This window comes from Tiliqua scincoides, chromosome 6 (assembly GCF_035046505.1).
Source record: "Tiliqua scincoides isolate rTilSci1 chromosome 6, rTilSci1.hap2, whole genome shotgun sequence".
In the NCBI taxonomy this organism is placed as follows: domain Eukaryota; kingdom Metazoa; phylum Chordata; class Lepidosauria; order Squamata; family Scincidae; genus Tiliqua; species Tiliqua scincoides.
In genome coordinates, this window is record NC_089826.1 from 75,468,591 (window position 1) to 75,478,749 (window position 10,159).

The 10,159-nt window shown below is 42.2% G+C and overlaps 1 pseudogene; it reads left to right on the forward strand.

Moving 5' to 3' along the window:
* The first annotated feature begins 1,181 nt into the window (after nucleotides 1-1,181).
* On the forward strand, nucleotides 1,182-1,300 carry LOC136656309 (5S ribosomal RNA; annotated as a pseudogene).
* Nucleotides 1,301-10,159: the final 8,859 nt, after the last annotated feature.

Genomic DNA, 10,159 nt, shown 5'->3' on the forward strand with positions numbered 1-10,159 from the left:
CCCACATGTTACCCTCTTCCAATTTACGTTACCACAAAAGGAACAGTGTAAACCAGCAGTTCCCAAACTCCTTGAGATACCTTGAGTTTGGGAATCCTGATTAAACAATCAATCCTGAATCCTATTAAACAATGACCTAGATCTCCAAAGCTGTGCAACTGTATCCACACCCAAGAATGCATGATTATTGTTGGACAAACTTCTAAATTCAGAGGAGCTTCTAAGGCTTGCCCCGGCATATGCACCAAAAGAAAACAATGAATATTTCACTGGTCCTGCCCAAACTCATGACATCCCTAAAGTCCAACGAAGTGAACTGCAAAAAGAAAGAGTGATTGGATTCGTTTGGATGAATCCAATTCATTTGGATTGCTGGCCAACTGAATAGCAAAACTGTTAATGGGAAGACAAATCCTACTCTCCTTCTTTGAAACTGGGTCAACAAGAGTAGGCCCCTCAAGAGGCTATATTGATCTTCTCACCATACCAACCATCCTAGTAAAGAATGTTCCATAATGTTTTAAAATAAAACAGAATGCTTAAACAGCAACTCATCCCATCTGAAAGATAGTTTAACTTGTTTTGAAATTAAGTGGAGAGAGGCCATCTGAAGTGGGAACACATAATGGTTCAGTTAGAATTGAAACCAATGTTAAGATTGTAGGGAATCAATCTTAATTCAGCTTTTGAACACCATAACAAGTTGCATTTTGAAATATTAGCATCAGCAGTTACCATCCAACCAGTTTCACTTGCTTTCCTTCAAGTTTTCTTTAATTATTTGATGTACAGATTGAAACTGATTACTTATTCCCAGTAACCCACTTAATTTGTTAGGGCTGTCTAGACGTCTTTGCCAGTAACTCAGTTGAAATAAAAACCATGTGGTTGATCTTGGAGAAATGTTATTGAAATTCAAAGACTAACGCCAGTGTGGATTGCAGAGAATGCCCCACGATGTCGATCTATATTTGAACAAGTCACTGTCATAAGATGTGAGTCAAAAGTTACCCTCTATCATCCTTTAGCAGGTGAAAAATCATGTTTGGGGGAAAAAATTGCAGTAGATAATAATTTAATGAAAGATGATAGAAAAGACTGATGACATTATCATTAATTTATGTAGACTATCAAATGCACTACATTTTTAGGCATTTTTTCCCCAAACTGATCCTGTGTCTGTTTGCGTAATCATTACCCTGCACATGCCCGATCTCATCTGATCTCAGAAGCTAAGCAGGGTCAGGCCTGGTTAGTACTTGGCTGGGAGACCGCCTGGGAATACCTGGTGCTGTAGGCTTATACCATAGTCTTTCAAGACTGAAGGTTGCCAACCATAATCCCGTGTTAATTTTTACCCAACACGGCAAGTCAATGAAATTTATTTATACATTATTTTTGTGTTATTTATACATTAAATTTGTGTCATTGTCGACTCTCAAAACCCAGGACTGCAAGCAGTAAGTGGCTGAGTAATCAACTCACAGCCCAGTCCTGAGCTGCCTATCGCGCTGGGACTGCAGTGGCACCAAAACGACTGCCGCGACATCCTGCACACAACAGGGCAGCCTCCACCGCCTCCTCAGGGGAAGGGAACTTTTGTCCCCTTCCCCCAGGTATGGCAAGTAGCCTCACAATGGGGTTAATCGATTCTGCTGCAATCCTTGGACTGCCATAGAATCAAGAGCTTCCATGTCGGGCCCAAGGAGGCTCTGGAGGTGGAGAAGCGGAGCTGCTCCAGTCCTACCTCCCTCCTGCCCTGCTCCTTCCCCTGGCATGCCTCCTCCCCAACCTCCCCTCACCCTGGAATGCCTCCTCCCCACCTTCTCCCATGCCCTCACCTACCTCTCCGCTGCCTGGCAGTTTGGGTAACTGCAGAGGACGGAGCAGCAGTGGTCCGCCAGCGCTGAGCTAGCACCAGCGCTGGACCAGCACTGAGGGCTGCACGTTTGCCTTACGGCACATTTGCGACACTCAGCACAAGCAGTGGACCTGCACTAAGAGCTCAGGATTGGGCAGCTTCTCTTCAGTTTTGCTGGGTTCGAGTGCCTGCATGTTGTGAAGAGAAGACCGGACAGGATTGGGATTCTGTTGGTGTACCGCCCGCCCTGCTGCCCAACAGTCTCCCTGCCTGAGCTGAGCGGGGTGATCTCGGGGGTGGCATTGGAGGCCCCCCGCCTACTAGTGCTGGGGGACTTCATTATTCATGCCAAGGCCCCTGCAGCAGGTGCAGCTCGGAATTTCATAGCTGCCATGACAACCATGGGCCTGTCCCAGAAGATCTTGGCCCCAACACATACTGCAGGACATGTGCTGGACCTGGTGTTTACAGCTGGGCACGGGGGCAGTGATCTGGATGTAGAGGAGATCAAGATCACTCAGTTGTCATGGATAGATCACTTCCTGGTAAGGTTTAGGCTTGTTGCGACTTCCTACCTCCGCAGAGGCGGGGGACCGTTTTCTATGGTCCGCCCCCAGAGGTTAATGGATCCTGAAGGTTCTTGAGGGCTCTGGGGGATTTCCCCACTGCCAAGACTGGCGTCTCATCTGAGGCCCTGGTTGACCTCTGGAATGGGTAAATGACCAGGGCAGTGGATGAGATTGCTCCAGAGTGACCTCTGCCATGTCGCAGACTCAGAGCAGCTCTTTGGTTCACTGAGGAGCTGCGAATGATGAAGCGGCAGGGCAGGCATCTAGAGCGACGGTGCCAGAAAACTCGGGATGAATCGGATTGGACATGGAGTAGAGCTCATTACAGAGCCTATTCCGTGGCAGTGGTAGCAGCAAAGAGATTGTTCTTCTCTGCTACCATTGCTTCTGCTGACAACTGTCTGGTAGAACTGTTCTGTGTGGTGCAGGGCCTCCTCCATTAGGCCCCTCCAGTAGACCAGGAGGAATACACGGTCAGCCGCTATGACTTGTTTGCGCAACATTTTGCAGATCAAATCGATCGTATTCGTCACAACTTGGATGCCACATTGACAATGTCTGACGATGTCCCCTTGGCAACTGCTTGTCCAGTGTTGTGGGATTCTTTTCAGCTTGTACAGCCTGAGGATGTGGACGGACTCCTTTGGAGCGTGAGGCCATCTGCCTGCCTGCTTGACCCTTGCCCAGCTTGGCTGATAAGAGCTGCCCGTGGTGGACTGGCGGAGTGGACAGGGAGGGTGGTCAACTCTTCCTTGATCGACGGAACGTTACTACTCGCTTTGAAATGGGCAGTGGTTCGCCCCCTCCTGAAGAAGCCCTCCCTGGATTCCACGGTGTTGGATAACTACCGGCCAGTCTCCAACATCCCGTTTCTGGGCAAGGTAATTGAGCGGGTGGTGGCGTCCCAACTCCAGAGGGCCTTGGATGAAGCGGATTATCTGGATCCTTTTCAATCTGGTTTCAGGCTGGGCTTTGGGACGGAAACTGCCTTGGTCGCCTTGGTGGATGACCTTACGCCGGGGACTGGACAGGGGGAGTGTGTCCCTGTTGGTCCTGCTGGAACTCTCAGTGGCTTTCGATACCATCGACCGTGGTATCCTTCTGGGCCGATTGGCCGAGTTGGGAGTTGGAGGCACTGTTTTGCGGTGGTTCCACTCCTACTTGGAGGATCGGTCCCAGATGGTGGTGCTGGGGGATGCCTGTTCGAACCCTGGCCTTTGAGGTGCGGGGTGCCATGGGGCTCAATTCTGTCCCCCATGCTATTTAACATCTACATGAAACCGCTGGGAGAGGTCATCCGGGGGTTTGGAGTGGGGTGCCATCAATATGCCGATGACACCCAGCTCTTATCTCTCCTTTCCTCCACACTCCAGGGTGGTGGTTGAGGGCCTGGAGCACTGTCTGAGGATCTGGATGGGGACTAACAAGCTGAAATTAAATCCGGATAAGACAGAGGCTCTCCTGGTTCGAAAATCCTCGATGCAGGTGCTATACTATCGGCTTGCGCTGAATGGAGTTGCACTCCCCCTGAAGGAGCAGGTCCGCAGCTTGGGGGTCCACCTGGACTTGCAGCTGCTCCTGGATTCCCAGGTGGCGGCTGTGACCAGGGGGGCCTTCGCTCAGCTTCTGCTGGTGCACCAGCTGCGGCCGTACTTGGATTGTGCAGACCTGGCCATGGTGATCCATGCCTCAGTGATATCGAGGTTAGATTACTGTAACGCGCTCTATGTGGGGCTGCCCTTGAAGACGGTTTGGAAACTGCAACTAGTGCAGAATGCGGCGGCCCGTGTGGTTACTGGAGGTAGGTGGTTCGATCCTGTCAGTCCGCTTCTCCAGCGGCTGCATTGGCTGCCCATTCATTTCCGGGCCCAATTCAAGGTGCTGGTTTTGACCTTTAAAGCCCTATACTGCTCTGGGCCAGGATATCTTAGAGATCGCCTACTCCCGTACAATCTGGCTCATCCTCTTAGGTCATCAGAGAAGGCCTTTTTACAAGTGCTGCCACCTAGGGAGGTATGTGGGGCAGCAGCAAGAAATAGGGCCTTCTCAGTAGTGGCACCAATGCTACGGAACTCCCTTCCCCTTGAGGTAAGAATGGCTCCCTCTCTTGAGACTTTTCGGCGAGGCCTGAAGACCCTTCTGTTTAAACAAGCCTTCTGAGTTCTCAGCCTTTTTAACATCTTTTTAACATCTTTTATATTTTTTACAGACCTGATTCTTTTATGATTTGCTGCTGCTCTATGCTCTTTTTACCTGACTATTTTTTATCTGACTGCTGTATTTATTATATATCTTAATATGTTTTTATTTGTTTTAAATTATGTTTTTAATCTGTTTTAACCTGTTGTAAGCCGCCTTGAGTCCCTTCGGGGAGAAAGGTGGGGTAAAAGTAAAGTTGTTGTTGTTGTTGTTGTTGTTGTTGTTACAGACTCTACAGCTTAAGTAAATTCTGAGTAAGATGAGTACTCCTCAGAATGAAATCCCATTTCTATGGTACTATGGGGTTGGACTGATGGGGTTCTGCTCTGTTGGATCTAGAACTCTGCACCACCAAAATAACTGGCACAGACTTCAGAATCACCATTGAGGGGCTTGGGCTTTCCATGAGGGAAGGGAACAAAAGTCTCCTTCCCCTGAGGAGAACTCTGGCAGCTGCTGTGGTGCTACAGGATGCAGTGGTAGTGGCTTTGGTGCTGCTGCACTTGTGGCGCTGCTGCCTTTAGAACTGGCCCTGAGAGAGGTGGATCTTGGTAACAGTGAGGCACACTAAATCTTAACACCTATATCTCTGCCTGAACCTGCTCCTAGAGGAGCCTAGAGGCTCCTCAGACTTATGCCAGCCAAACAGCTGTCATAGGTCTAAGGAGACCCATTGGAGTCCAAGCAGCCTATGCAGAGGTAAGTAAAAACGTTTTTTACTTATTTTTCCTGGAGTACCTGGTCTCCGGCTGGCCCATGGATGCATGCTGCAGGCTAGCCCCGGATGGAACTGGGCCATTACTCCACCATAAGTGTGTATAGGATTTCAGAGCACTTCTTCCTAATTTCCTCAAGTTCCCCCCCCCCTTTGTTTTTTGTTTTATTTTTAAATTGTAAGCTATCTTGTGCATTCTATGCTGTCAAAGATTCTGAATAGTTTGGGTAATATGCATGTTTATTTCAATTTAATCAATTAATTGGTTAAAATGCCCAATCACAAAACATCTTTAATTGGTTGGCTTCCCTGCTAAAATCCTGCATGTGTAAAAAGTAGATAAATGTGCTAAGCCATAATTTCATAATGTAGAAGTCTTTTTTTTTTTTTTTTTTTTTTTGCATCTTTGGAAGGGAAAGGGCTTCTATTTTCATAAGTGACAAATGAATTTGATTGCCTCCATTATTTTCATATTCCATTTTGTGCTTTCTGAAAATTAGACCCTTTTTGGAATCTGTCTCATTTTGGCAGCCTAAAACTGAAGTGCTGAACATCATAACACATTCTTTGAAAATTAAAACAAAACTATCCTTCACATCTCCCTAAAAAAGAACCTCAGTTCGTAAGAACATGGCAACAGCACAGTTTAGGATTGGGCTGTCAGTCTCACTCCACCAAAACTAGAAGAAGTCTCAATAAGAGAGAGAGAGAGAGAGAGAGAGAGAGAGAGAGAGAGAGAGATCAATGCATGCACAACTATGGTAGACATCATGCAGATGTTCAGCTGAATGCCTGTAGGTCATTAAGCACTATTTAGACTCCTTTGTTCCTTAAAGCTTTTTTCATTTCTGTGTTTTTATCAGTGAAATAATGTCTCTTTTATTTGCCGCTTTTTGCATCTGTTTTTGACTGTACTTCTTGTACCTCTCTGTTTTAGCCCCCTCCAGTTGGTTTTTAAGAAAGGCAAATATTATTATTTTTTTTACTTAATATTGGCACCAAGGATGCTGTTTTGTGAATTGTTGTTCAATATTTTTTTACTTGTGCTAGAATTTTATCTTGATTGGTATTCTACATCACCTGGGGCATCATAGCAGGAAGTGCAACTCAAAAGCGTTATTCACAGACCAATCCCAACTTCCCACGCTGTGAGGTAGAGGTGCCAGAACAACCTCCACTGTATCCAGTGTGGGAATCGAGACCGCTAGAGGTCTCACCAAGGTAAGGGGGCATTTGTAAGCCCTAGAAGCTGCAGTGGGCATCAGCTACATCACTAGCAGAATTCTGAGCAGTCTCGTGTCAGGGTCTCAGACCCCGGGGGGGGGGGAATAGGATCAATGGTAGCAACTGCTGCCAAACCCACCCCCTGGGCCCATACTGCCATTTCTGCTTGGCAACACAAGTAAGCACCTATATAAAGTTAATGGGAAAGGAGACACAGAGAACATGGATAACCAGATCCATGGATACGGGGAGGGGGTTACCTGTATTTTTAAAATTAAAAGAAGTCTAAAATCTCAGTCAGCCATCTCTTTTAACTCATTCCCCCTCTGCCAATTACTTTCTATTTGCTGGGCATATTTTGTTTTTCGAAGGTTGCAGTATCCATTGTCATCAAAGACAGGCTCTCATCTCCTTTGGTACACATTGGACTATGTCTCAGACATTTTGCCATTTCCACAAGGGAATAATCAATGATCAAGATAACAATCTAGAAAATCCCCTGAGAGTACTTTGTTAAATAGGAAAGTTCAGCTGGGTTTATCAGATATAATTGAAATGTAATGACTCAAATAAAGATGTAATTTAAGTCATAATCACACAAAGAGAGTGCTTTAAAATATATATATATATTAAAAAGTGGGTAGCATGCTAGAAATGGGGATGAGTAGCTTTCTCCTGTTTTATTTCTTCTCATTTTGTGAATTCTCTTTGAACTCTGTTCCACTACTCCTTCATTTCACTTTAAAAGTGGATTTCTACAAATAATTCCAGAATTGGAACATTAAACAGTTTGCAGCAGCTTTCAGTTCCTACAGTTCATTTGCATCTTTTTTTTTCCTTCTATGAAGTCCTATAAAAGTGAATGTGATATGATCGTATATGTGACTGCATCAAGATTCTCTTCATGTAGCAAAGGTAGTACCTGTGTGGTGATAAAACACTGCAACAAAAGAATCTTGATTCAATTGAATATCCAATCAAATCAAGTTTTTTTTTGTGTGTGGTGTTTTATCAAAGCATATATTTGCATCATGCACTCTGGCTAAAAAATGCACAAGAGATAAGTCTATTCAGTCATATCATCGCAGTATTGCTTTCAGGCAGTGTTTCCATCAATGTACATATATGATGTTTGGACACATACAAATGAACTGAAGGAACTGACAAATGGAATATGGCATACTGAACATGGTCAGTGCTCTGTACAAAATTTGGAAACAGCTACAGGAGCGATAGAGGATCCCTACTACCCAATTTCACTCTGAAAACAGGACTAAGAACCCAATCTTATTCTCTTTTTTTTATCATTTATTTAACTATAATAAACATAAAATAGAAAAACAAATACATACATAAACAAAATTCTAATAAAGCAGCACGAGTGAAGCCAAAACATTCCCATACTTATAATCCAAATACATACAGTCCAAACATTAACAAATGCTAGTCTATTCCACTAATACTTCAAAATCAATCTTCAAATCCAAAATACCTCAAATCCCCATCATCTCTCTGATTCAAAAAATCAATAACTGGACTCCAATTGTTCAAAACATTTTATGTTGAATTCTCCCTAAGCAAAATTGTTAATTTATCCATCTCCACATAATCCATAAGTCTTATCCACCATTCCTCCACCGAAGGTATATTCATAGTCTTCCAATTTTGAGCATAAAGTATTCTGGCAGCAAAGAACCCAATCTTATTCTCTCTCTTTTTTTTTTTTTTTAATAATGCTTTATTTATTTATTACAGATACAGGTAAGGAAAATTGGATAGACTTAGGGCTAGGACTACATAGGTTACACACAAGGGTGGTGGCCATCGATTACAACAAACATTAATCCAAACGAAATTAATAATCAATACAAAAATTATCATATTCTTTAACCCAACTGGTTAATACTTTAACATTCCATATTTTTCCTCTAACCTTATCTATCCCATCATAAAAAAAACACTTCAAACTTTTACTTATACACTCTTCTTACCACTAAACTAGTCTCTAAAATAAAATCTTTCTTATCTGATTCTTAATTTCTAATATAACATCTAAAAAAGAAGTCTCCGATTACCATGGTATTACCTCCTTCAGTATCTCTTATAACATGTTATACATCATTTTCCATAACTATCCAATCAAAAAAGGCTTCAAATTTTTACTTATAGACTCTTCTTACCACTAAACTAACCTCTAAAATGCAATCTCTTATCTGATTCTTAATTTCTAATATCACATCTAAAAACAAATATCTCCAAATACAATAATATTATACTTCGCTTATCCATCACATATTTATTAACCCAAAATACAGGTTTAATATTTTCTCCAAAATAAATTGACATCTATAATTTATTTTATTTACCTTCTTTTTTATAAAATAACCCTTTTATTTGTCTTAATAAGTTGTCAATAACTTAATAATTTGTCAAATAACTTAATTTGTCTTAAGTTTACACAATACTTATATTCCAAAATTGCAGTTCCATCTAATTTATTTCATATATTTACCACTTTAATTTTCACGATACTTATATTCCAAATTCCCTTTTCATCCACTTTAATCTAAATAAAATATTTATCTTAATACCACTTAATTTCCGCAATATTTATATTTCAAATTTTCATTTGCATCTATTTTAATTTAATATGTTTTTTTTTAAAAAAATTCTATTTATTATTCAACCATTTTGCCTTCTTCTTATTGTTTACTTTGTACTCTATCTTATTGGTGTTCCCTCTTAGTCCTCCTACTGGTTCTTCCACTTCTTCTTAAGTCCCCCCTCTGTTTTTCTTTCTTCTTTTTCATTCTGTTATTCTTGAATTCAATCCATAAATTCTTCCTCTTCTTGAGACAGCTTGCTCTCTGAACATTTCGTCTTTTTTCTTCCTTAAGATTCCCAGTTATTATGACAATTGCTTCTTCCATCTCGTGTCCCATTTCAAAATACTCCACTTCTTTAACTTCACCTGACATCTGATCCATTCTTTTTTCTTCTCTATTGTTTATAATCTGTTCCTGCGAGTTTACAAGGGAGGAGCTTATTTGCCCAATTTGTTCAGAGAGTTCTCTGACTTGTTGCTCCATTTCTCTTCTAAAATCCATCAGAAAGTCCACCAACAAGGCCTGGCTTTCATGATCATCTTTTAAATTTTCAAAAGCCATTTTTATCAACACCAACTCGAACCACTTCCTTCAGGGCTACTTTCTAATTTTGTATCCAGGGCTACTTTCCAAATTTTTATATCCAAAAAAAGTCAATCAAATCCACAGTCAAATTAGGTTAGTATGCCTTTAAATGACCAAAAGAAGAAAAGAAAAAAAAAATTCAAGCCTCTTGCTGAGAAACCAAAACCGAAACCAGCAGTGTCCAGGCTTAAATAAAGGCTTTTTGCTGGGAAAATGAAGGTAGACTTTATTTCCTTCATTGAAGATTACTTATTTATTTATCTTCAGTACATACCATTAAAAAATATATATAATCTTGTACTTACTCCAGCAGGGGAAATACCAATTCACCTATTCCCCCCTCCCCCGGGTGGCTAATGGCCAGCGTGAATAATCTTGAATTATCTCCTCCTCCTCCAGA